Source organism: Lepus europaeus, chromosome 8 (assembly GCF_033115175.1).
Source record: "Lepus europaeus isolate LE1 chromosome 8, mLepTim1.pri, whole genome shotgun sequence".
NCBI lineage: Eukaryota > Metazoa > Chordata > Mammalia > Lagomorpha > Leporidae > Lepus > Lepus europaeus.
Genome location: NC_084834.1, coordinates 19330262 through 19356522, shown reverse-complemented (window position 1 = coordinate 19356522; position 26261 = coordinate 19330262). Strand labels below are relative to the sequence as shown.

The 26261-nt window shown below is 37.2% G+C and overlaps 1 pseudogene; it reads left to right on the top strand.

Annotated features, from left to right (window-relative positions):
- Window positions 1–501: 501 nt before the first annotated feature.
- On the top strand, window positions 502–16875 carry LOC133765229 (small ribosomal subunit protein uS2-like; annotated as a pseudogene).
- Window positions 16876–26261: the final 9386 nt, after the last annotated feature.

Sequence of the window (26261 nt, the reverse complement as noted above, 5' to 3'; positions counted from 1 at the left end):
CAAGAGATGACTTGGAGAAACAAATTATGATAGTGATCAAAGAAAACTTTAACATTCACCTATAATGTTTTAATATTTATAAATAGAATATATTTTTGTATTATTCCTACAAAATACTTCAAAATGTTCATAGAAAATGCAATAAAACTTAATAATATTTATACCAGGCATATTAAGGGTCTTCAGAAAGTTCATGGAAATACATATGAAAAAAAACTATATGTGGATTTTTTTTTTTTTTTTACCAAAAGAAACTTAGCTTTCCATTCTCTTTCCACAAACTTTTTGAGGCACCCTTGTGTAGCTCAAGATGCTTTCAAAAAGAAAAAAAATCAACAGTTTTTTTCTACTTCTCAGCTGGTTACTGAGCCTTCTGGTCTCATGTTTCCTGCTCACACATCTAGACTCTATTTCCCAGGCTCTTCACCAAGTAGCTGTAGCCGTAGCACTAAGTTCTAAGCTAGTGAAATTTGGCAAATGTTCCAAGCTCAACTTCTGAGGATGACCAGTGAAAATGCCCCAGATGTGTTCTTCTCTGACCATGATTGTCTTATTTGCTCCAGTAGAAACATAATGATTCTTAGAGTGGCTTTAGATGCATGCAGAACACTGGCGGCTCATCTTCATTCTGGGTTTGAGGGAGTGGACAACCTGACAGATTTGTCCTCACAAATATTTATTTTTTTAAAATGGTTTGCAAGCCAAGAGAGAAATCTTTGGCAATTTGACTATGAAGAATTCTCTTTTAAATTATTCACTTTATTTATTTTCCTAAAACATATGAAAAACATATTTTTTTAAAATTTATTTTCCCCCCAAAGAAACCTTTTACTTAAGGAACACAGAGTTCGTGCATTTCATAAGTGCAAATTTAGGAATATAGTGATTCTTCCCACCATACCTGCCCTACCACCCACTCTCCTACTCCCCCCTCCCTCTCCCATTCCCTGTTCCATTCTCCACTGAGATCCATTTTCAATTAACTTTATACGCAGAAGATCAATTCTATGCTAAATAAAGAGTTCAACAATTTGCACAGAAAACAAAACAAAACAAAAACAAAAGAAAGCAAAACAAACAAAAAAACTGTTCATCAACAGTTGAGATAATGACTTTTCAAAATCATTGCATCTTGAAGTTAATTTCACTGCTTTTTTAGAAACTTAATTAACTTTAAAGAAGAACTCAAGAATTATGCATCTTTTGGGAGCACTTATACATAATATAATATAACCCTTTGAGGACAGAGGTCCTGCATTAGATCACAGTGACTTTCATTGTTAATTTAACAATATGTATGATGTCAGTTATCACTCAAGGCTCTTGACATGAGCTACCTAGGCTATGGAAGCCTTTTAAATCCACAAACTCCATCAGTATTTAGACAAGGCCATAAGCAAAGTGAAAGATCTCTCCTCCCTTCAGAGAAAAGTACATCCTTCTTTGATGACCACTTCTTTCCACAGGGGTCTCACCAAGGTCCTTCATGTAGGACATTTTTTGCTAAAGTCTCTTGGCTTTCCATGCCTGATATGCTCTCATGGACTTTTCAGCCAGACCAGAATGCATTAAGGGCTGATTCTGAGATCAGAGTGCTATTTAAAGTGAATGCCATTCTATGAGTCTGCCATGTGGACTGCTTCCCATGTTGGAGCATTCACTCCTTTTTAATTCTATTTATTATTATTACCAGACCCTTCATCCTATCCATATAATCACTTTAACTCTTTATATGATATTTTTACCACCCAGCTGAAGGGGATTTGACATCCCATGGCAAGTTTTTAAACTATACACTTAGAATAACTCCATAAGAATATATAAAGAGCTTCATATAAACTTTTTGTAATAAGCATCACACACATCATAATTACAACTTTAGGAATGTGGTGATTCTTCCCACCATGCCTGCCCTCCCATTCATACTCCCAACCTCTCTTCCTCCTCCCTTTTTTATTCCCACTCTTATTTTTTACTGAGATCTATTTCAATTGACTTTATACACATTTGTTTAAATCAATGTTAAGCAAAGAGTTCAACTGTTCTTCAATAGTCAAGAAAAGGGCTATTTGAGTCATTGCTTCTCAAAGCGTCAATTTCGCTTTTGCATATTGCCTTTTAGGTGCTCTATTAGTTATCATAGGTCAGGGAGAACATGAAGCATTTGCCCTTTGGGACTGGCTTATTTCACTAAGTATGATGTTTTCCAGATTCATCTATTTTGTTGGGGAAACTCTGAAAGACATTGGCATAGGCAAAGACTTCTTGGAAAAGACCCCAGGGGCATAAGCGATCAAAGCCAAAATTCACAAGTGAGATTACATCAAATTGAGAAGCTTCTGTACTGAAAGGAAACCCTCAGGAAAGTGAAGAGATATCCAATAGAATGAGAGAGATTATTTGCTAACTATTCAACTGATAAAAGATTAACAACCAGAATATAAAAAGACATCAAGAAACGCAACAAGAACAAAACAACCTAGTGAAGAAATGGGCAAGGGTCTTAAACAGACATTTTTCAAAAGAGGAAATCCAAATGGCCAAGAGACACATGAAAAAAATGCTCAGGATCACTAGCTGTCAGGGAAATACAAATCAAAACCACAATGAGGTTTCACCTCATCCCAGTTAATATGGGTTTCATACAGAAATAAACAAACAGCAAATGCTGGCAAGGATGTAGGGAAAAAGGTACCCTAATCTACTGTTGGTGGGAATGCAAACTGGTAAAGCCACTGTGAAAAACAGTATAGCGATACCTCAGAAATCTTAATATAGACTTCCCATATGACCCAGCCATCCCACTCCTGGGAATTTACCAAAGAGAAATCAAATCAGTGTATGAAAGAGTTGTCTGCACCCCCATTTTTATTGCAGCTCAATTCACAATAGCTAAGACATAGAATCAACCAAAATGCTTGTCAAATGAAGACTGGGTGAAGATATTATGGGATATGTTCTCTATGGAATAGTACACAACAGTTAAAAAAATGAAATCCGGTCATTTACAACAAAATGAAAAGCTTATTTTTATGTCAGAACACTTCTGATAAAGTGTTATTTCCTGTCACGAGATGAGAAATTGCTACATTATATGGTCAGCACCTAAGGAAGTATCTACAAAGACCAGAAGTATCAAAGATATCATAGAAGGTATTGTTATATTGGATAGAAGATAACACATGAAAATTAATCTCCTGTTCTGTGAGTGAAGAGTCAGGTCATTCACAGTCTCTCTCTTTCAATGGTTGGACTTAATGATTTTTCAGTCTTACCATGGTGTGAAAACAATATGCACTGAGTAGATACTGTACTTCTAATTTTGAATTTTGATCTTTCCCCAGAATACTCTCCCGGGATGTTAGACAGTGACAGTAGCTCAGCTCCCAGTTAGCTAGGCACGTTCGAGGGTAAAAATCAGCTACTCTACCACAAATGCGCTGATTTGTTAAGCTATGAAGTTTGCTGGGTGAGGCATATATGATGCATTTTCACCTTTGATATTGTCAACTTAAAACATTTTTTCAGAACATGTCTCTATCATAAGTTGAAGAACACTTGTAACTAGAGAATCAATATTCTAAATATAAATTGAGAGTAGGTGATCCCTATTTTACCCAGAGTAAATTAAAACAATTTGATTTTTAGGTGGCACTGTGGGTGGATAAGAGTGCAGACCACTTCCTGTGCTCTTTATGCTTCCCAGGAGTAAAATATGGAGCTTCAAACATCACAAGGCAAACAGGAAAATAAAGACTTGGGCTGTGGACCATCATACCTAAGCATCTACCATTACTACTACAGTGCCCTTTGACAACACGCCAAACCTCCCCAGGCCTTATTCTCTCATTTCAAAACATATAATAACACATTCTTCCACATTTTAAAGATGATTTATAATTCATAGCATGCTGGGTAACTGAAAGCTAAACATCCTTAAAAGGAGAGAAAACAAAATTCATGGTATTCTATGCCTATTTCAAATGACCTATAACTTGGAAAAACCCACTGTCTCTTACAAGACTTGCCTACACACTGCTTTCAATGTACTTGACAGAAAATGTAATTCAAGAACATATATTTTTCTAACGGAAAAAGAAGCCTAAGGCAATGTTTGGTGACTTAAAATGAAAATGGAGCTCCACATAAAGTTACAGCCCTGTCTAGCAGATCCTGTTAATGAAGACTTCATTTGAAAAAAAAACATTTGTCATTGGCTCCAAATTCTGAGTTATGCTACTACTCCCATCAGGCTGCTAAAACTCTAAAAACAAGAACAGCTTTGTTCTAATGGTCTTTATCCTCTTGGTATTTGGCAAAATGTCAAGGACATTAAAAGTGTTCGTGTTGTCTTCATACTGTTGTTTTTATTTCCCCACACACAGTTTTTACTGAAAATGATATATTTAGAGGATTATTCTGTTGTCATTCCCCCTTGTGTTTAAATCGTAAGTCTTTAAATTCAGCAATGCTCACAGGGTAGCCTGCTGCAAATCTCCAACTGCCTGCAAATCTCAATTGTATACATTTTTCATTTTATTTTTGACACAAGCTCAATAACTCTATAAGTATGTCCTTTACTAACACAACAAAATATCTGTCAGCCAGAAATTATCCTTGTATAATTAGAGATGAATAAGGAGAGTAGCATATAAATAATGAAGATTAAAATGCTAAAAATCAAAATCATTTTCAATGTGTTACATACAAATAATGAGTTTACCTTTTGAATTCTCTCAATCAGTGATTTGACTAACAATGAGATAAGGAGTTTAGTATCCAAAAGGAAAGTATTATCACAAATTTTATAAGCATGCAAAATAAAACTAAACAATGGATTTAAAGCATTCAAAACAGGAGGATTATCAGGCAATCAAGGGAGAAAAAAAGAAAATTTGCTTTCTTTGTTTGTGCTTTAGAATTTTGAAACAGATGTTCTTGCTTCAAACATGATTTGCAATTTTGCTAGCATTTAAAAATTTCATCAGGCTAGAAGAATTAACACATTATGAAATCAAATCTTTGTGCCTTTGGGAAGAGATTTCATTAAAGAAAAGAAAAATTAGGGGTTAAGAAAGAAATCCAAAATTTCATTCACAGAAATATTGCTGAAAACTAAATCATGGTATGTTTTGGTGTTCTGAAACACCAAAAAATCATGATAGCCAGTGTGCCCATGATAGCCATTGTAAATGGAAATTCATAGTTGCTAAGTATTTTCATATTCAGAGACTCCTTGATATCTACTTTAAAAGCTGCCATTATAAAATTAATCTGAAGCTTGATTCTGTCTTGAAATAAATGCATGTACCCAGCTACTCTCAGAATAAAGTTAAAATTAATTATATACAAAATTTATTAGGAAATATAGTGGGTTACTCCATGTTGTTTATTTACTATTTTGAGTGCAAAACAGAGTTTATTTTGGATAATTTTTTTCAAGCAGACGTAACAATAAATGAGCATAATTATTCCAATAATTTATTATGAATTTAATGTTATAGCAGAAAGCCATGAAATATACATGGGAGATACTCTAATTGGTTGTGTTTTATTTATTTCACTTGAAAATTGAGTAGTAATAATTGAAAGGACCTCTAAAAAGGTAATTTTTGTCTCATATATTTTTGCCCACAGTTTATTTAAGAGTGTAATTCAGTCTACTGAGTATGTATTCACATCTATGACTTCCCTTCTATAATATATGGTAGAGAGTTGTTTGCTTGCTTGCAAACGGGTTGCCAAACAGGGAACTTAATTCCTCAGCTCCTCCTGATCTATGAACTCTCACTTGTGATTTGTTGTTGCCCATGGAATTTTTCTTCCAAAGTTTGAAAAAACAAAACAAAACAAACAAACAAAAAAAAAAAACAAGTGTTCTTACTTCACGTGCTCTTTCTTTTTCTGCTGAAAGCACACAGCACCAGGGCATGCAGAAAAGTGAATCATGAGATGAAAGCAGCCTCTCCCTGTCTCTAAACCACAAGATATAATAGTCATCTACTAACAATGGATACCCTTCGTTAAGGGGCTGGGGTTGTAGAGTTGTGGGCTAAGCCGCCACATGAGACTCTAACATCTCATATCAGAGCAATGGTTTTAGTAGTGGCTGCTCTACTTCCGATCCAGCTCTCTGCTAAGACCCGGGAAAGCAGGAGACGATGGCCCAAGTTCTTGGGCCCCTGCACCCGCATGGGAGACCCAGAAGGAGTGCCTAGCTTCTGGTTTCAGTCTGGCCCAGATCTAACTGTTGTGGCCATTTGGAAGTAAATCAGCAAATGGAAGATCTCTCTCTCTCTCTCTCTCTCTCTCTCTGTCTGTATTCTAATCTCTCTGTTATTCTGCCTTTCAAATAAATAAGTACTTCTAAAAACTCTCATTACAATGGTATTCCCAATGAGGTGTAGGTTATGGAGGCTGTATGCCTTGCTTTGCGAATGTGCAGCTGAGGGTAGTGGTTGTGCCTGGGACAGATGTGCACTGCAAAGTCCTCCTTGTAGGTTAGGCATGGGATGTTTCCTACTTGGTCAAAAACAGTGCTGAGAGTCGAGCCTAGGCTCACGTAGTATGGCACCATGAGAAATATCAAGTGCAGTTCCGGCACCGCCTTAAACACAGTCCGAATAATCTCCCTGCATGTATCCTCACTACTCTGAACATTTCCTCCACAAACAACCTCTGTTGAAGAGCTTTCTTAATAAGGAAAATAGTTCTTTGGTGAGGAATAAAAATAGGCTAAGTTTTCTTGTTAGAACTTCTAAGCTACAAAGCATATGAAATAACAATACAAAATGGGGAGAAACAATTGCTTTTAAAAACATCTTTTTTGGGGCCAGTGCTATGCTGTAGCAGGTAAAGAAGCCACCTGCAGTGCCAGCATCCCATATGGGGCCAGCTCCAGTCCTGGCTACTCCACGTCCAATCTAGCTCTCTGCTATGGCCTGGAAAAGCAGTGGAAGATGACTCAAGTCCTTGGGCCCCTGTACCCTCGTGGGAGACCCTGAAGAAGCTCCTGGCTCCTGGCTCCTGGCTTTGGCTCAACTCAGCTCGGGCCATTGCAGCCATCTGGGGAGTGAACCAGCCGTTGGAAGACTTTCTCTCTCTCTCTCTGGCTCTACCTTTCTCTGTGACACTTTCAAATAAATAAAATAAATCTTAAAAAAAGAAAATTACTTCTTTTTCATTTCTCATTTTATTTGAAAAGCAGAGAGAGAGAGAATCAGAAACAGACAGCAAAGGATCTCCCATCTGCTGGATCACTCTTCAAATGGCCATAAAAGTCAGGGCTAGGCCAGACCGAAGCCAGGAACCTGGAACTTAATCCACATCCCACATGGGTGGCAGGGGCCAAAGTAGCTGAGCTATTAATATGGCTTTCCATATTAATAGGATGCAATCTGTAGGAAAATGAAATTGGAAGGAGAGCAAGACTAGAACCCAGGTACTATAATACAGGATGCTGGCTTATCAAGCAGACTCAACTGCTTCACCAAACCCTGCTACCAGAAAACAATTCTGTTAAGTAGATTTGGATTTCTGCATATAAATCTCAAATGTGCTTTCATAGGCAAAACAGCTATTATTTTCTCACGAGCTAGATGTCAAAACTAACACAGCAGCTGAAAGAAGTCGGGAAACGCCACATCACCTTCTTTCCTCCTACTCTGCCTTCTTTGTGATTGTCATGAGGTTGTCCCACCTTCAAATATCAAGACATTTAAAAGACGGAAGATGAAATGTGAAGGTCAGAAGATATCTCCCTAATGTTTTGATACCTTTATTATGAAGAAAGCATTAACTTTTCTGGAATCTTACCCAGCAGACTTTGCTTATCTCATATTAGACAGGTCTGCTTTGCATGGCTATTTCTATCTGCAAGGGAGACTCAAGAGGTGACTACAGCATACAGAGCAGTGGCCCAAATGACAATGTCACATTTTCACGCTTACAAGAAGTGGGATTTTAATATACAAGTTTCAGCTGGTGGATATATATTTCTATATACTTTATAAGCTAAAATCACTTTTAAAGTGTAGACAAGAATGGGTGAGAATAATGTTAAATTATAATATAAATCTAGTTTATGATAGGAATCATGTAAGACATTTTAATATGCACACCAAAGATTAATAAATGGATTCTAGAATGTAAAAGATGCATCACGTGCTGGGTCCAATATGGCAGAGTGTCAGGTTCACCTGCAAGCAGAATGGCATCACACAGATTAAGGAAGCAGTCTCAGACTGAAGATTTTAATATGGGGAAACCAGGGGACACTCTGTCCACTGCCAAGGTGGAGGCAGAAGCAAAGGCAGAAGCCCAAATACTGGCTACTCCAAGTATTTACTGTGGATGGCAATGTGATTAATTATCATAAAAACTGTGCAGCTTTGTGAAAACAGGATTTCTTGAGGAAAGAGTTTCAACATGGTGAAACAGGGAACAATGGAGTTTCAAACTTTATAGGAAGGACTTGCTTGCTCCGAAGCTAGGATTTAGAGAACAATCACAGTGTGGAAGAGTCTTGAGGGGGACTCTTTATTGACTGGGGAGAACCCCACTTGCTGTGTGCTGGAGCCCACGGCATTTCCTTAGCTGCCTCAGCATCCTATCAAACGACCTTTGCCATTGAGAGAACTCAACCGAGCACCGTTGCTATCTGGCCAAGCACGCCTTCAACAGAATTCAGGCCATGCAGTGGTCTCTGAAATCGAGGTCTTTAACAGAATTCAGGTTATGTGGTGGTCCCCAACAATCATGTATATTGCTGGTGCCACAAAATTCCATGCTATCACCTTAACAAATATATTTTTCTTTTAAAAATAAAAAAGCTGTTGTTTAACATCACCACAAAATTTGGAACAGGATGAGACACATCAAATATTTTATATCCTACCATGATAGTTTGTTACATGCACTCATATACATATATACATATGTGTATATATAACCCTTTACCATGACTTAAAAACATAACATTGATTGGATTATAAAATCTAATATATTTGCATTTATTCTATTTAAAAATCTTTACTTACATTAAAACTTTGCCTTAGCAGTAGATTACTGATACTTATGGGAAAATAACTGTATTTCTAAAAAAAAATATATTTATTTATTTGAAAGGCAGTTACAAAGAGGCATAGAAAGAGAAAGAGAGAGAGGTCTTGCATTCCCTAATTCACTTCCCAAATGAATCAGCGGCAGGAACTGGGCTGATCCAAGGCCAGGGTCCAGGAGCTTCCTCCCAGTCTCCCACAAAGGTGCATGGGCCCAAGGACTTGGGCTATCCACCACTGCTTTCCCAGGCCATAGCAGAGAGCTGGATGGGATGTGGAGCAGCCAGGACTCAAACCGGCACCCTTATATGATGTCAGCACTGCAGGTGACAGCTTTACCTGCTTTGCCACCACACTGGCCCCCACAAGTGTATTTTTTACTTCCACATTATTATACTGAACAAAATCTGTTTTACTTTACTAAATAGGAGCAAAGAGATATTGACTACATAACTGCTAATGTGGATGCAGAAACTAACTGAAGCCTTATGCTTTATAAAACTCTGGGGCATTTATAATTATTTAAGATAGATTATTCCAACATGTTGTGAATTCTTTTGCCGTAAGTACAGCATTAAAATTGTGGAGCTTAATTAGTGTGTCAACAGGAAATCTAAAGTCCTCACAAGTGACAAGGTGTTTCATTTACAGTGATTCAGCTGGTTAGCCATGCCAACTGTAAGAACTGTGAACTTTAACGATTTTAAGTTCACCTGCCTCCTAGTCCCAATAACATGAATTGAACACAAGAAATAGCACAGCCAGAAACAGTAACTCACAGTGTCTTAGAAACCAGTTTAGTGTTTATCATTCCTTATTTTAAAGAGCATCAAACTTGTGAGCCAACTTTATTGTCAACTACTCTATAATCTTTGGTTTTCATGAGGATCATGACATTTGATAGACATTTGATATAGTAGTTAAGACATCACTGGGGACTCCCGCATCCCCATATCAGAATGCTTGGATTTGACTCCTGGGCTCTAATACGGCCACCACTTCCAATCCAGCTCCCTGCTCATGGAAGTGGGAAGGCTTCAGATGATGCCATCCATGTGAGAGACCTGGATGGAGTTCCTGGATCCTGACTGTGGCCTGGATCAGCCCAGGCAGTGCAGGTGTGTGGGAAGTCAACCAGTGAGTGGGAGATCTCTATGTCTTCTATGGATTTCATATATAAATAAATATGTAATAAATAATTTAAAGAATTTCACAATCTATTCTTATTCATGTCATATATTTAAAAAGGAAGTTTCATTACCATAGTTCCCAGGAGCTCTTTTGAAGCTGAGACAGCAAGCAAACCTGGGCCCTGCACTCAGATTTTAAGGGATCTTAAAGATGATACAATCTGCCTTTCCTTCACACTTCGGCTTGGAGAAGTTATGAGACACTGTGAGGCAAGGAGAAGTGGCACATGGCAGGAAAGCTAATCCTATGTGAAATTAGCTTAGAAAGCGCTGATACCAGGGACCTCCTAGTGTTGACCTGATGGGGTGCTGCTTTCCCTGCCTCCCTGTGTTGGCCTCCCTGAGCTGAACCTAGAAGAGCAGAGTTTTCAGAGGGTGTAGAGAGAAAAGAAAAAAGAGGTTGCATCTTGGGAAACATTGTATGTCCCTTCTGTGTGAGAAAAGAGAAAGAGAAAGAAAAAACAAAACAGAAAAATAAATGGCACCATTTTCACCTCCACCAGAAGGTGGGCTTGGATGGATAGTTTGATAAAGCATGACAACAGTGAGAATGTCTAGTACCAATAACTGTTTAATATATACCATCAACTGGACTTTTTCAATTTTGTTTATTCTCTTTGAATAAATGTAGATTTAGACTTTGTAATTATAGTGCCCTTACGTGTAGTACTATATCTAAATTGAAAATATTGTAAGAATTTTTATTCTGAAATTTAGGAAATAGCCAGACCTCTAATTAAATATTACATAAATAAAAACACACCCATCTAAAAGATTAAAACTTGCAATTATATGCTCCCTCCTTCATAAAATCATCTAGCTACTAATAGCCCTAGTGTTTAGACATATATCTGTTTCCGTTTCACTATATATGATGACTTTTGCTTAAATTCAGATGTAATAATTTTAAACTGATCATCAGGAAAAATTTTGAGAACTCATTTGAAGGGCTTATCTGAAGGAATTCTATACATTTTTATAATTTACCTAGTAATTAATATGTATATGCAGATGCTGAATTTCTCTAATTTATTTTCTATTTTTATAGTTTATAGAGTTAATATATGGTGTTTCACAATATAGTAAAGGGGGTTTTTTGTTTCCTGAATTTTTTTTAAAGATTTATTTATTTATTTTAAAGGGAGAGTTACAGAGAGGCAGAGGCAAAGAGAGAGAGAGAGAGAGGGAGAGAGAGAGAGGTCTTCCATCCAATGGTTCACTCCCCAGATGGCTGTAACAGTCAGAGCTGAGCCAATCCGAAACCAGGAGCCAGGAGCACCCTCTCACATAGGTGCAGGGGCTCAAGAAGTTGGGCTATCTTCTATTGCTTTCCCAGGCTGTGGTAGAGAGCTGGATTGGAAGGTGAACAGCCGGGATTTAAACTAGTGCCCGTATGGGACGGCAGTACTGCAGGCAGTGGCTTTACCTGCTACGCCACAGTGCCTCCCCCTTGTTTCCTGAATTTAAAATTTTGGATTAGTAGTATCATCAGAGAGCAGTGATGCACTACTGCACAGTGTCAGGGTTGGTTCTATAAAGTTCTTTGTAGTAATTGAATAAGTTAAAAGGAAAATCTTTAGGGACCGGTGTTGTGGCCCGGATGCTCTTCTTTTGATCCAACTCTCTGCTTACAGCCTGAGAAAGCAGTAGTTGATGGCCCAAGTGCATGGGAGACCAGGAAGAAGCTCTTGGCTTCTGGCTATGGATTGACCCAGCGCAGCCATTGCAGCCATCCACTGGTGTGAACTAGTGGCTGGAAAACCTTTCTATCTGTCTCTTTCTCTGTCTGTAACTATACTTCTCAAATAAATGAATAAAATCTTAAAAAAAAAGAAACAATTTAGACTGAATTGTATTGAATCTGTCAAAATTTTATAAGCCTTGTATCCTTTTATATTTATTAAAGAATGAACATAAGATTTATACCGATGTGAAACTGCCAAAGAAAGCATAAATACATGAGACAGAAATATACAGGTGCTGTATTTTGAAAATATCATTTGATGTGCAGTCGTATACATTTCAGACTTTGTTCAGTAAGAACATGAAGGCAGTTTTGTTTTTGTTTTTAATATATAATAAACTTAAATAGAAAAAAAATGCTGTCAACAATTATGGTGGCTAAGTTCTAAATGGAAAAGCTGAAACCTACACAATAACCTTAAGATATTGATGCCATGAGGGGCTGGAAATTAAATTGACCAACTAGTTTGATTTGTAGAAAGGAAACTGAGCCACTATCTAATCAATAATCCCTCCCGAAAGGCTTATATATATAACACAGTATATTATACATGTTAACTTTAAAAAATTTGAACCATAATATAAGTCTCTTGACTCCTTATGGAAAAATTACTTTTCAGTCATGTTATCAAATATTCTATGAATATCTGGGCAAGACACGGAGTTAGAAGTTTCACTTCTATTCATGCATTACAGGCTTAGTATTAGTTTTGCTTAAAAAAGATAGTGAAATCCTTGAATTCCATTCTAGAAATAAATGTTTTTGTAAGGTGGAAAAGGAAAAAAGTATCATTAATGCTGAGTTGATATAGAACTGGGACACATCACCCTTGATTTGTACAAATCCTCCCTCCTATTTTAATAATAGGAAAAACTTATCTTCACTATACTTAAAAAATTGCATTTTGGGTCGATTTTAACAAAAGGTTCATTTCAGGGGGATAATGCCCTATTTCTAAAAGCAGTTTACATCTAAACATAATGTTTAGCTACTGTTGAGCCATGAATTACATTCAATTTTACTGCTTTTGGGGAGAAATAGGATATGTTATTCTTGCCAACCATGTACTGCTTCCATGACTGTGATCAGCTTTCCCAAAGAATACGTGACTTACAAGAGCTTAGGGTGATTCCCCAAGGTTAGGAGTGTTGTCAAAAAGGGGAACGAGGAAACTGCATGTCTGAGACAGAACCAGTAGATGTCTACTAAAAAAAAAAAAAAAAAAAAAAAAAAAAAAAAAAAAAAAAAAAAAAAAAACTTTTACCCAGACATTTATCTCAAAATAAAATTATAAAATAGAGCATTCTAACTCCTAATATGACAATAACACCTAAATCCTTAAAAATAGCTAAAATAGAAACAGTAAAACCACATGTATGTAACTATCATGTTAAGATGTAAAATGCATAAAGCATGAATTTCTAATTCTATTCATCAACAAAATGTTGATATTATTATACAGCCTTTTTTGCTAACACACTGTATGTTTTGTAAAAATCTATATGTGATTCTATCATTTTACTGGTTGTATTTGGAAGCTAATTCAACAGTTCTCCCAAACATGATTTTATTAGAAATTCTGCAATACCTTTTGGGGATATAAATATGAACTTTGTGATATTAAGAAATAATCAAATGAAAGCACTGATAAACTTAGTTCCTGAAGTTTTATCCCTTCACAGCTTTTTATTTATAGAGTTTGATTTGTTGGAAATATTAAATAACTTTTTAGAAACTTTCAGAGGTACAGGTAAATAAAACAATAAAGAAGGTAAAAAAGATATAAGCTCCTTTATAGACAACACTTTTCATGCAAAATATTATTTGCAAAATATTTTTTGAAAATATACTATTTCTGAAAATATGTAATTCTATGGGTATTTTCCTCAGTGACTAGGTCTATATGGTCAATCACTTTAAAGATAAAAAGGGAGTGGGGGTGGGGCTTAACATAGACACCACTTGGGATGCCCATATCTCATGCTACAACTCTGCAGTTGAGTCCAAATTCTGACTCTGTTCCTGATTCTGGCTTCCTGCTAATGCAGACTGTGGAGACAGCAGTGATAACTCAAGTATTTGGGTCACTGTTATCCATGGAGGAGACCAAACTTAGACCTGACCCAACCCTGACTATTGCTGGCATTTGGGGAGAGAACCAGCAGATAAGTTAACCAGAAAATGTGATATCTCTCCCTCTCTCTGTCTCTCCCCTTAACCTCTCTCTCCCCCTGCCAAATACAGTAATAAGTATTTTTAAAAGTTTTTTTTTAAATAAAATACAAAAAATAAAGATTCATTGGTGATTTCTTGGATATGATGTCAAAGACATAAGCAACAAAAGAAAAAAACAGACAAATTAAATTTTATGAAAATTAAGGTTTTATTTACTGTGCCTACACCATCAACAGAGTAAAAAAGCAAACCACGGAATCAATAAAATATAAGCAAATCATATATTTGATGAAAGATTAATATCTAGTGTACAAATTGTTGTGGGGTAAACAGGATTTGATTCCTCAAACTCATGCAGACATGCAAATATTAATGCCTTACCCTAATGTTAAGGGTTGCAGCATTAGGGTAGAGACTTGCTATAATTATGGTGGCCCTGGGGGTAGGCCTTTGGGCCTTGCTCTTGGAAGGTAGTACTTATGACAGCTTTGGTTATTTAAGCCAAATTTGGCCTAGGTTCTCTCTCTGCCTCCTGGCTAGCCAGGTGATTATTCTGCTACACAGAGTGTGCCACCTCCAGCCTCCTTCTAATGCCAGATTAATGGAGACAGTCAATCTTGAACTAGAAACCTCCAAACTGTACACTTATTTCAAGTATTCTACAGTAATGTAAAGAGTAATACACTAATGTACACATGAGTTCTCTATATAAAATTAAAAACTAACAAAAAATAACTGAAACCAAGTACAATGAAGGTCATGATTAGTCATTACTCTAAAGAAAACATACAGATGTCCAATAAGAACATGAAAATATGATCAACATCACCAATGATTAAGAAATATAAATCATAAATATACTAAGATACCACTTCACATCCAACAGGATGGTTGCTACCAAGTAAATAAATAGGAAAATATGAAGTATCAGAAAAAGAGATGGAGAAAATGGAAGCCTTGTGAATTGTTGGTAGGACTTTGAGAGGGTATAGCTGATATGGAAAAATATTACTGAAAAAATCACCATACTATCCAGCAATTGCACCTTTGGCTATATTCCCCAAAGAACAGAAAGAGGGTCTTAAGGAGGTATTTGTATATCCAGGTTCATAGCAGCATTAGTCACAATAAATTAAATATGGAATCACACAATGTCCATGAGTGAATGAATGGATAAATAAAATATAACACATATATACAATGGAATATTATTCAGCTTGCCCCTTTTCTACATCCTAACACTTGCTATAAAAGCCCTAGTAAACAGCTTCTTAAGGAGGCAGTTTCTTTAAGGAACTGTACCCTCCCACTGTCTTCTTTATTTGTCACAAGAAAAGAAAGCTTTTTCCCAGGCAGCTTCCACTTGAGGCTAATATTTGGCAATACCTCGAAATTGCCCCCTTGTGTCTGCTAACAATGATTAAAAAGAAAAGTCAAAGTTGCACACACATAAGGAATGCTAAAATATATCTATACAAGGATGCAAAACTGGCAAAATTGGTCCATACTCCCAGGGCTAAAAGGGATTACATTCCATCAGGCAAAATTTGCATTTCAATGGACAGAAATAATTTGCATTGCTCTCAGTTTTCTACAAATTGACATCAATCTGTATGGGGTTATACAACAGCCTAGGCAAAAACAAAGGCACAGATCACCCAGATGGAAGAGTTGTCAGGACACCCAGGACATTTTAGTCTTTCACATTTTTTTCCTCACAATGTACAAATACAAATAACTGAATCTAAAGAGGACAGAGATCCTTTCGGTGCTACCCGGCGAGGGGTCCATACGGTGTTCTTCTTGATTCCAGGCGTAACATAATGGGAAGCTGTCACAATGTCTGGAGCCCTTGATGTCCTGCAAATGAAGGAGGAGGATGTCCTCAAGTTCCTTGCAGCAGGAACCCACGTAGGTGGCACCAAGCTTGACTTCCAGATGGAACAGTACAGATAAAAAAGGAAATCTGATGGCATCTACATCATAAATCTGAAGAGGCCCTGGGAGAAGCTTCTGTTGGCAGCTCGTGCTATTGTGGCCATTGAAAACCCTGCTGCTGTCAGTGTGATATCCTCCAGGAACACTAGCCAGAGAGCTGTGCTGAAGTTTGCTGCTGCTACTGGAGCTACTCCCATTGCTGGCCGCTTCACACCTGGTACCTTCACTAACCTGATGCTTTCCGGGAACCATGGCTTCTGGTGGTTACCGATCCTCGGGCTGACCACCAGCCTCTCATAGAGGCATCTTATGTGAACCTGCCTACCATTCAGAATCTCCTCTGTGCAACATGGACATTGATATCCTGTGCAACAACAAGGGAGCCCACTCAGTGGGTCTGATGTGGTGGATGCTGGCCCAGGAGGTTCTGCACATGCCTGGTACCACCTCCCGTAAACACTCCTGGGAGGTCATGCCTGATCTCTACTTCTACACAGATTCTGAAGAGATTGAAAAAGAAGAGCAGGCTGCCACGGAAAAAGTTGTGACCAAGGAGGGGTTTCAGGGTGAATGGACGGCCCCAGCGCCTGAGTTCACTGCTACTCTGCCTGAGGTTGCTGACTGGCCCGAAGGCATGCAGGTGCCCTCTGTGCCTATACAGCAGTTCCCCACTGAGGACTGGAGTGCTCAGCCCACCACTGAAGACTGGTCTACAACACCCACTGCTCAGGCCACCAAGTGGTGGGGAGCAACCACTGAGCCGTCTTAAGCTGCTTGTCATGCTCTCTGAAGCAAACATGGAAATGAGGTTGATGGAAAATAAACACCAGTTTCTACAGACAAAAAAAAAGGACAGAGATAGCACAATTTTAATAAAAAATGGTGGAAATTCCAATAATGCCATAGAATAACAATATAGAACCATTTAAAACCAAATGATTGGAGATTTGGGGACTGGATATATAAGCTGTCCAAATTTCTCCACAAGATGAAGGGCAAGAACACATAGAGATATAAGTGATCATATCCACCCCCCCCCAATTTAAATATGCAGAATTGGTAGTGAACAGGAATGGAATGAAGCATACTGCTTGAGAAAATACAAGCATTTTGGAGGGACAGTTACATCTACTTTTCCAAATAACAGCAAAGAAATTTATTTTGGATAGTGAGACTAAAGGAGGGAATCTCAGAATAACACAGGCTAATGATCATTCTAATGTATTTACCATGATACTAGGGCCAACATGTAGCCATATTCTTAACAGTAATGAGTCCTAACTTACTAATCAATTGTGTTCAGACCCAGTGAGTTTGTCTTAAAGTATTTATAGTGAGATGAGGATCTCTTTCAATGAGTCTAGCTTGGTTATTTGGTCCCAATATTAAAAAAAATATTCTGACATAAGAAAAATGAATAAAGGATGATTTTCATATCATGACTTAATGTTGTTTATCCTGTGCTTACAATTCATATCTAGTGGTATCCTGATAATTCTAGGTTAAAGCATCAGGATGTGAGACAAATTAGGGCATAGAAAGACTAAAAAGACAGGTTTATTGTTCATAACTATGAAATTTTGTTTTTTAATTTCACAGGTAGAGTTATAGACAGTGAGATAAATAGAGAGAAATATCTTCCTTCCATTGGTTCACTCCCCAAATTGCCGCTATGACTGGCACTGTGCTTATCCGCAGCCAGGAGCCAGGTGCTTCCTCCTGGTCTCCCATGTGGGTGCAGGAGCCCAAACACTTGGGCCATCTTCCACTGCCCTTCTGGGTCACAGCAGAGAGCTGGACTGGAAGAGGAGCAACCGGAACTAGAACCCTGTGCCCATATGGGATGCCGTTGCTGCAGGAAGAGGATTAACCAAGTGAGCCAAGGTGCTGCCCCCATAACTGTGAAATTTAAGGGGAAAATGTCTACGAGAAATCTAAGGGTACAAATTGGTGTCAAGCTTGCAGATCATGCCAAATTTGTATCTTTTGGAATATAGCTTCTTTTGTCTAAAAGATGACAGTATCCAGTGCTGTGGCATTTAACATCAGGAAATGAGGCTTGGTCACAGATGGGTTTTCATGCTTCAAGGGAACAAATTCTTAAATTTAAATAACTATGAGAATAATTACATAGTTTTGTTGCAAGTTACAAGGAATACATCAGATTCTTTCAAACTGAGCTTTTTCTCTCCTATAATTATATCGTATAGAGAGTGCTGCAGAAAATACTGAGGCATATCTTCCTCAATCAGCATTATCACCATAAACATTGAAGTATATTTATTAACGCTCTTTTGCATGCTTCTGTAAGGGGAACTATTCAAAGCCATTCAAATAGGAGATCTCAATGTTTAAAAAATTTCATACAATTATAAAACTTGATGTTTAAATTTTCAAGCAATGGGAAAGAATGTAATTTATAAATACAAGGATATAACATGTATACTTCCCGTGTGAATTGTGTGTACCTAACAACACACATTAGATATAGTAGTTTTCTATCTTGATTTCATCAGAAAGACAGGGTCAGTGTGGGTGTTTACTTTCCCTGGGAAAACATGGAAGAGTGTGAAGGGTCACCAGCATTTTTAAACACTGCATGCCATTCTACTTCTAAACAGCAAAACTGAGAAATACTAGGACCTGAACCACATTTGGTTCTTGACCTCATTTAAGTGTTTAATCCCCAAATTCATAAGTTAGTGATGCTAAGAGAGTGGGTTTTAGGAGGTAGGCCTACTGGGAGGTCCTTATGCCTTGTGGTTGTGCCCTTGGAAGGCAATTCTTAGGAGAGGGTTGGTTGTCATTGAATTTGGCCTACACCACTCTTTGCATCTGGATTGCAATGATTCAAAACACAAACTCTACTACTGTCACCCTCCAGCCTTCCAGATACTAATCAGCCCTGCATCATCTTGAACTGTGAACCTTCAAAACCGCCAGCCAAACACAAGACACACTTCCTGTATTCATATGCAGCTTCTCTCAGGCATTTGTTATGGTGACACAAAGCTAATACAGGCACATCTTCTGAAGATGAGAAACTGGAATATTTTTCTCACCATAGTTTTCTATTTGATCTCCATCCATTAGGAGATTAGATAAAATAACTCCTAAAGTGTTTTTTTTTCCTAGTTTATAATAATTCTATTTTAAAGAAAACATCTCACCTTTAATCCTCCTAAAGGACAAAGAAGAGTGAGGCCTATGAGCCTAGGGGTGGGATCTACCAAGACTCTGGAAATTGACTGTCAGGGGAGGAAATCCCAAGATCCAGAATCAGAGCATGGTCTGAAGGTATGCGGATGAACCCCTAAAATACACAGGCAGCAAGATCAGTTAATTTTTTAATGATGAGGAAAATAATGCACTTAGCTCTGGATATGTTAAAAGGTAGCTGAGAAAATTCTATGAAACTGAATAGTTAGAATGCACATTGAGTTCATGAAACAGCTTTTATTCAGTGGAGTGAAATGCTACAAAGCAAACAGTAGAACAGAAGAGGCAGAGGGTCAAGGTGACAATCCAGACTGAATTGGAAGGTAGGAGGCAAATTAATTCTTCAGCACTGAGCCCAAGTCTAGGAGTAGACAGGACGGGCAGCATGCACAGTCTCTCTAAAGTGGCCTTGGAAAGGGGGAATGTTCTGCCACTTACTCTTATGTCTGTGTGCAACTGGCCAAAGCTCTGCAAGCCTGCAGGTCAAGTGTCAACACATGTAGTAGTATTTAGGGTTTATACTCTGTTTTTTCTCCCTCCCTCTCCCTCCTCTTCCATTCCTCCCTCCCTCCCTCCCTTCCTCCCTCCCTTCCTTCCTTCCTTCCTTCCTTTTCTCTCTCTCTTTTCATTCTTTCAATGTGCCACACTTTATTCATAGTTATGGGGCAAGCCCATACTCAAGCTAGTATGAGCATTCATGAAGTCTTTGCATAGAAATATGTTTTGATTTCTATTGCATAATTACCTAGAAGTGGAATGGTTGGCACATGCGGTAAGTGTATATTTAACTTCTTAAGAAACTGTAGGAGTTGGCACTGTGGCATAGTAGGTAAAGTCTGCAACACCAACATCCCATATGGGTGCCAGTTTGAGTCCAGGCTGCTCTGCTTCTGATAGAGCTCCCTGCTAATGGCCTGGGAAAAGCAGTGGAAGATGGCCCAAATGCTTGGGCTCCTGATACCCACAGGGGAGACCTAGAAGGTGCACCTGGCTTTGGTCTGGCCCAGCACTGGCTGTTGCAGCCACCTGGGGCATGAACAAGCAGATGAAAGACCTCTCTCTCTTTCTTTGTGACACTCTTTTAAATAAATAAATAAATCTTAAGAATGAAGAAACTGCCAAACTATTTTCCAAGATAATGGTACCATTTTATATTCCCATGACCAGTGTGTGAGAGTTACAGTTGATCTGCATCCTCATTAACACATGGTATTATCAGTCTTTTTTCTATTTGAGGTAAAGCTAGTAATATTTCATTGTGCTTTTAATTTGCAGATCCAAAACAATTAACGGAATTTTTAGTAGTTAGTAGGAAACTGGCAAACCACAAGATATTGTAATACTATATATTTTCTAAAATCAGTTACATTATTTGCTGCATAGAAGAAATCCAAACTAAGTAACTAATAGTTGTCAGATTTTATTGATATCTCTTCTGAACTTTGAAGTTGTTTTCTTTGAAGCAGGCATTTGGCAGGATGGTTAACGTGCCACTTGTGATGCTCCCAGCCCCTTGGATTGTGCAGATGGAGTATTAGTTCCATTTCTGATTCTAGTTTCCAGTCAATGCTCATCCTGAGATGCTGCTGGAAAAGTCTCGAGTACTTGGATCCATGCCACTGGTGTGGAAGACCTGGATTGGTTCAAGGCTCCTGGCTTCAGCCTGGCCTAACCCCAGTTGTTGAAGACAACTTCTTCTGTGTCCCTGCCTTTCCCATAAAAATTAAATAAATAAATAATTAATTAATTCTTCAAATTTTTATTAAAATACCTAAAATAATACTCTGACTCTAAGAAACTGTTAAAAGAAAGGGAGTGATAAAATGCATTCAAAAACGATGATGCCATTTGTTGGGCAAATGACTAATACTAAGTGCTCAGGTTTTTGTTTTATTTTTAGTACAAGTGAATTGGTTAAAGGAATGCCTAAAACTGTATGCTCTCCACATGAAGGATTTCCTAGGAGTTGCTTTGAGGGGAACTAGCAGCCAACCATAAGCAAAAACATATCTATAATAATTTTCAGGGCTGGTATTGTGGCATAGAGGGTTGGGCCACCACCTGCAATGGGCACTGCTTCATGTTGCAGCTGCTCCACTTCCATTCCAGCTTCCTGCGAATGCACCTGTGAAAACCAACAGAAGATGACCCACGAATGTGGGCCTCTGCACCCACATGGAGATCTGAGTGAAGTTTCTGGCTCCTGGCTCCTGGTTACTGGCTTCTACCTGGCCCAGTCCTGGCCATTGCGACCTTCTAGGGAGTAAACCAGATGGAAGATCTCTTTGTGTCTCCCTCTCTCTCTGTAACTCTGCCTTTCAAATAAATAAATAAATCTTTTAAAAAAACAACAACAAAGTGGTCTTTCAAATAAATAAATAAATGATTTGATAGATGGAGCAAATTGGATTATGTGTTATTACCATAGATATGAATAGATTTGAATGTGAGGCTTTCTAAATGCCTCATCAGTCTTCAGTACTTTATGCATATTTCTGTATTAAAAGCAGAAAAGAATGATAAATCATTCCAAGAAACTCCAAGAATACAATGAATTTAATTTCATTCATGTACCCTGGATCAAGCTGACTTAGGAGCTAGTCTCATAAACACCAGGCAATTTTCAGTTGTAAAGAATTTTTAAATCATCCGAAGAGTTTTTCACCTAGCTCATTTTACAAATTCAGAAAAAGATATTATCTCATCTACCAACTCAAATTCATTTATATGACTACACACATCTGATGATTACAAAATTTCACATGAAGTTCTATTACCCAAAAGTTGATTTAATCCTCTGAACCTTATTAACAGTTGTTTGTGATCTGGAGTTCCTGTGTATTTGAAGATTAGATAATAAATCAAATATTCTTCAATTTCTGCTCTTGATGACACACAGTTGGAGGGAATTTCCACACATTTTTAATATGTTGGTGGAAAATTCCTTATCTCCTCATCTCTTGTGTTTCTGCCTGCTCCCTGAAGATAAACCATTTGAAACCAAATGGAATTATTGTCAATGCCTCCTTAACACATTCCCTTCTCCACCAGCTTGAAGATTCAGCTGTTTCCTCATTTCTCTCACTTCTTAAATAGCTTCTCTGTCCACTGCCTCCCCCTAATTTGGTTATATTGGGTGATGTGAACTTTTAGGTATGTTACTAAAAATGTTTCTACACTAAGTTACTTTAAATTGAAGAATGAAATAACTAATAAATTCCATTAAATGTAATAATGTAGATGGCAATCCAAACATGCACCAAATTACATGGTTAGTATGGTATATGAAATGGTAAAGTAAATATTCTTATATTTTTGCATCTAAAATAATAAAAATATGTAGCCCTGACACTTAACTGAGAAATATAGAGACTAATGTAATAATGTACACAAGAAAGTAATGCGTTGAGATCAGAAAGTAAGAAAAAGTTACAAATTAATGTATTATGATACTTTCAGTCCTTCTGTTAGTGAGTAGAACAAAACCCAAATAGGTAATTGTATATTAAAATATTTAATATCAGATTTTTGAACTTATAGTACTCACATAGAAAATAGAATAATCTCTAATAAAAATGATTTACAAATATGTGCTCCATTGACTCTCCTCCAAGTTTGTTATACAAAATTAACATCATTTTAATGTTTTTGAGCTGCATTTGGCATGATTCATTATTTGGATGAAGAGACTTCAGTAAATAACTCAAAACACTATTTTGATTGTGCTTGTATTTCTGTAACATTGTAAAAATTTCTATACATTAGTTAACATCTCATAATACAAAGTGATTCACATATTTCATTTGTTAAGGTTTTTATTTAATGAATACAAATTTGATATGTACTGCTTTTAGGAAAATAGTGGTTCTTCCCCCTATTTCCACTCCTCACCCCCACCCCCATCCCACCTCCTGCTCCCTCTCGCATTCTATTTTTCATTAAGTTTGTTATTAATTGACTTTATATACAGAAGATCAACTCTATACTAAGTGAAGATTTCAACTGTTTGCACCCACACAGACACACAAAGTATAAAGTACAGTTTGAAGATAAGTTCTACCATTATTTCTCATAGTAAACCTCATTAAGGACAGAAGTCCAACACACAGTGAATCCCGTTGTTGATTTAACAATTAACATTCTTATTTTTGATATCAGTGATCACCCAAGGCTCTTGACATGAGCTGCCAAGGCTACGGAGGCCTTTTGAGTCCACAAACTCTGTAGACATTTAGACAGAGCCATATGAGAAATGGAAGTTCTCTTCTCCCTTCAGAGAAAAGCACATCCTTATTTGATGGCCCCTTTTTCCACTGGCTTCTCAGTCACAGAGTTCTTTCATGCAGAGCAGTTTTTGCCACTATATCTTGGCTTTCCATGACTGAAATGCTCTCATGGGCTTTTCAGCCAGATCCAAATGCCTTAGGGGCTGGTTCTGAGGTCAGAGTGCTGTTTAGGACTTTTGTTATTCTGTGAGTATGCTGTGGGGTCAGCTTCCCATCTTGGAACTTTCTCTCCTTTATAATTCTATCTATTGTTATTGATTCTTCTGGTCCATGAACATGGACTTTTTTTCCATTTTTTTGTATCTTCTTCTATTTCTTTCTTTAAAGTTTTGTAATTCTCATCATAGAGATACTTGACCTCCTTGGTTAACTTTATTCTAGGGTATTTGATTTTTTTTTTGGTAGTTATTGTGAATTGGATTGATCTTAGAAGTTCTTTCTCAGCCATGGCATTGTCTGTGTATACAAAGGCTGTTGTTTTTTGTGTGTTGATTTTATATCCTCCTATTTTACCAAACTCTTCTATGAGTTCTAGTAGTCTTATAGCTGAGTCTTTTGGGTCCCATATATATATATATATATATATATATATATATATATATTCATAACATCTGCAAATAAGGATAGTTTGACTTCATCCTTACTGATCAGAATCCCTTTCATTTCTTTGTCTTGCTTGATGGCTTTTCATTTCTTTGTCTTGCTTGATGGCTCTGGCTAAAACTTCCAGGAATATACTGAATAGCAGTGGTGAAAGTGGGCATCCTTTCTGGGAATCTTTCTGGGACTGCTTCCATATTTTTCCCATACAAGAGGATGCTGGCCATGGCTTTGTCATAAGTTGCCTTGATTGTGTTGAGGAATGTTCCTTCTAAACACAATTTTCTTAGAATTTTTATCAGGAAAGGGTGGTTTATTTTATCACTTTCTCTGCATCTACTGAGATAATAATATGGTATTTGTTCTTCAATTTGTTAATGGGATGTATCACATTTATTGATTTGCAAGTGTTGAACCATCCCTGCATACCAGGGATCAGTCCCACTTGGTTCAAGTGAATGATCTTCCTGATGTGTGGTTGAATTCGACTGGTCAGAATTTTGTTGAGGACTTTTGTGTCTATGTGCATCGGGGAATTTGGTCTGTAGTTTTCTTTCTCTATTGCATCTTTTTCAAGATTTAGGGATTAAGGTGATGCTGGCTTCATAGAAGGAATTTGGGAGTATTCCCTCCCTTGCAATCATTTTGAATAGCTTGAAAAGAATTGGAGTTAGTTCTTTAAATGTTTGGTAGAATTCAGCAGTGAAGCCATCTGGTCCTGGGCTTTTCTTTATTCAGATGGCCTTTATTACTGAATCAATTTCTCACTCAGATATGGGTCTGTTTAGTTTTTCTTTGTCTTCATGGCTCAATTTAGGTATGTTGTATGTCTCCAGGATTCTGTCTATTTCTTCTAGATTTCCCAGTCTTTGGCATAAAGCTCTCTGTGGTAATTTCTGATGATTCTTTTTTTTTATTTCTGTGGTGTCTACTACATTTCCTTTTTCATATCCAATTTTATTACTTTGGATCTTCTCTCTTCTTTGTTTGGTTAGTTGGGCCAATGGTGTGTAAATTTTGTTTATTTTTTCAAAAAAAGGCAGCTCTTTTTGCTGGTCTTTTGTATTTTTTTTTTTTGGTTTCAATTTTGTTGATTTTTTTCTCTAATTTTAATAATTGCTTTCCTTCTACTGGCTTTGGGTTTGGTTTGCTGTTGTTTTTCTAGATTCTTGAGGTACATAAATAGTTCATTTATTTGGTGCCTTTCCAATTGCTTGATGTAGGCACAAATTGTTAGAAACTTTCCTCTTAACACTGCTTTTGCTATATTCTGCAAATTTTAGTATGTTGTATTGTCATCTTCGTTTGTTTCCAGAAATTTTTTTATTTCTCTTTTGGTTTCTCCTATGATCCATTGTTCATTCAGTAACATGTTGTTCATTCTCCATGTGTTTGCATATGATGTAAGGATTCTTGAGTTGTTGATTTCCAGCTTCATTGCATTGTGTTGCGAGAAGATTCATGGTATGATTTTGATTTCTTTTTAATTCGCTGAGACATGCTTTATGGTCTAGCATGTGGTCAATCCTAGAGAAATTTCCATGTACCAGAAAGAAATATGTGTTCTTTTTGGCTGTTTAGAGGAAGGTTCTGTAGCTATCTGCTAGGTCTATTTGGTCTATGATATCGATTAACTCTATTGTTTCCTTGCTGATTTTCTGTTTTGTTGATCTGTCCATCACTGAAAATAGGGGTATTGAACTCCCCCATTACTATTGTATTTACTTCAATATCTCCCTTTAAATTCTTTAACATTTCTTTTAAATAGTCAGCTGTCCTATAGTTGGGTGCATATACATTTATAATGGTCACATCTTCCTGTTGAATTGATCCTTTTATCATTATATAGTGTCCTTCTTTGTCTCTCTTGATGGGTTTTGTGGTGAAAGTCTATTTTGTCTGATATTAGTATGGCCATACCAGATCTTTTTTGGTTTCTTTTTTTTAACCATCGATTATCTTTTTCCATCCTTTGAATTTTTGTCTGTGAGCATCTTTGTTGGTAAGATGTGTTTCTTGTAGACAGTAAATAGATAGGTTTTCTTTTTTG